Consider the following 2,837-nt stretch of genomic DNA (forward strand, 5'->3'; position numbering starts at 1 on the left):
CACACACACACACACACACACACACACACACACACACACACACACACACACACACGCACACACATATCGACCCCAATAAATTCAGTTACTGAGGCAACCTCAGTTGAGGAGAATTGGAACGGTGCAGGTGTGTTTAGCTCAGAGCTTCTCATTTGAAACTAAATTAATGAAAGGTTTGGATTACTCATGACTGCTGTGCGGGGAAAGCAGCGATTAAACAAAAAAGCCAGCGATGCAAACGCTTTGCAGATGGAAATCTTTAACGTGAGACAAATGGAGACTTCGGGGGGAGGCTATCAAACACTTAGATCAGGTTGCATTGTCTAATTCCCTTTAAAAAAAAAAAGTCAGACGTCATCAGAAAGTGTGGACAAGCAAAAATACCCAAACATTTCTTACTATATTCTGCTCTTTGTAATCGACTGAGTGTGTTCTGATTGTTCACAGCATCTAAAGCGTTTTGGTGCTTCCTAATTCTCAGGTTCTGCAAGTTTACATAGTTTACATTGTGCCTCTCTCAACACCCAACAGTAAGAAGACCCAAACACCAGGCTTGGGCTAACTTGGCTAGCTCCGAAGCAAATTCCAGCCATCTTCAAACAACTCAAATCGCAAATGTATAAAAACTTTCTGCAACAAGAAAGTGGCTCAAGTAAACTGTACAAGATAGATCAGTTCCAGAAAACACACCTGTGTGGCAGTTTCACTTATTACTGATTCTCACAGACTCATGCATTTCCTTCAGATTTTCTTTTTTTTTTTTACTCTAGTCATCTTTTGCTTCACATATTCAGTTTTGCAAAGTGTGTTTCACCTTGAAGCATTATTGCTAAAAGCCTTTCACTCTATATAGACTTCTTCAACATGAACTTTAATATAAGAAAACATTAATATTTGTGCCATTTCTATGACAGTCCATTGAATATATGTCAAGATAGTTTAGACATAATGGAAATGTCAAAGGCTAAAAGGAAGGTAAGTAGACCGACAAAGCTATTTGGTTTCATCCTGTAGTGACCCCGTAATGATCCACAACGCATTAAGTTATTTCCACAGGGACGGCGGTGCTGAAGCAACTGACGCACGAACATTAAAATCCTTGCTCACTTTTCCGACCATGTTGTTTGCGCCACATCTGGCATATTTGTTTGGATGTACTTTTATTGGAATATATCCCAAAATTAGATCAAAAATAACTAAAAATTCTACATTAGACAGGTAAAAATATCTGCTGCCAAAGTAAAAAAAAAATTCTAACGCTTTTCATCAGCAAAAATTATACCAACAGACTGTTTAAAAGCGGGACCTGTAAGATTCTGGTGGAACTGTCCTCATACAACAAGAGAAAAACTTGCTACTCTAATACATTTTGATGCATTTTTTTCTTTTTTAGCTGATATTTCTAAGCTCCATGATGGAAAAATAAACAAAAGCCTTCACCTAAAGCTCAACTTCATAATTCAAAACGGCCACTGCATTTTTTTTTTTTTTTTAATTTAGTGATAGTAGATCAAGCTAAATACGCTTGTTATCATCTTGTAATGTTTAGTGGTTAGGTTGTTGCTACGTTGAAGAATTAGCACAGCTAAATGTTCAGCTCTCCTTGATTGAAATCATTTCTTCTGTCAGTGCCAGTTTTTGATGCGGACCATAAGGGACGTTTCCCAGGGCAACACGAGACGATGGGGCGCACAAGCACCATACTACCTCTGGCACAAAAGCAGAACATTCCAGTAAATTATATTTTTTTCACAAAAGCAGAGATATATTTGAACAGCTGGACGGGATGAGAGAAACTCATGACTTCGAAACCCCATGAATTGACTCCACGCGGGGGAGGATGCAAACGTAAGCGATTCCACGGCCAATAAGTTTTAGAACCTCACTGTATGGTGCTACAGCCTTACAGTACTTCTTATATCATGGTTTGAGAATGTCACAAGTAGAGGACCTGAAAATATTTATTGTTAAAAAGGTAAAAATGTTTCCAAAGAGTAAAGAGGGAGTAAGTTAGTACCAGATGGGTGGAAAGCTGCGGTAAAAGTAATTCATAGATCCAGAATCAATATGGAAGGACACATAAATCCTGTCTGCCGGTTCGTTTTCAGCTCATAATCCCTATGGATTGCCAGGCTAAATTTAAACCCAGCCTTCCCACATGACGGTTGCAGCGCTAAAACAAAGACGCACAAACCCAACAAAAGCTTCACCCAACCAACGCTGCGATACTTGGCTGCTTTAGCCGCCACGTCCCACCGGCCGTCGCGTTGCCACGTTACATTTTGGGGTGGGGAGGGTTGAGTTAAATGGATGAGCCACAGGCCATAAGGGTGCTGCACTCTCTGACCTACATCTCTGCCTTATGGGGAGAGAATGTGATGACTCAATCATGCACGCACAGCGCAAAGAACGGGATTAAAGCGCAAGAGAAGCGGTGGAGATCTGATTAGGCCTGCGTGAAACTTTGCGATGCTGAAGCTGCCTGGATGCAAGCCTACGACACTCAACGTGAAGCTGCAAGTGAGGGCGGGCAAGAATTGCATTAGCGCTGTCCTCGCGATGAAAATCACAAGAGACCCTCGAGTCTCTGATGTAATTTGAAGAGACCTTGCATAACATTTGTGTAATTCACTTACAGCTGACCTGGTGACTATCTAATGTGATCTAGAGTGGATATGGGAGAACAATTGATATTTTCCTGACCTTATTGTTGGTCTGCTACATAAACACTAGGGTTTTTATGAGGTGTTCATAAGCCCGTGCAGCAGGAATCGACAGGATGGAAGGACTGGAGTGATGCTACAGTCCAAGCAAAAGCAGAAGAGAAGCCAGGAACA

This window comes from Poecilia formosa, unplaced genomic scaffold (genome assembly GCF_000485575.1).
Source record: "Poecilia formosa unplaced genomic scaffold, Poecilia_formosa-5.1.2 Scaffold122, whole genome shotgun sequence".
In the NCBI taxonomy this organism is placed as follows: Eukaryota; Metazoa; Chordata; class Actinopteri; order Cyprinodontiformes; family Poeciliidae; genus Poecilia; species Poecilia formosa.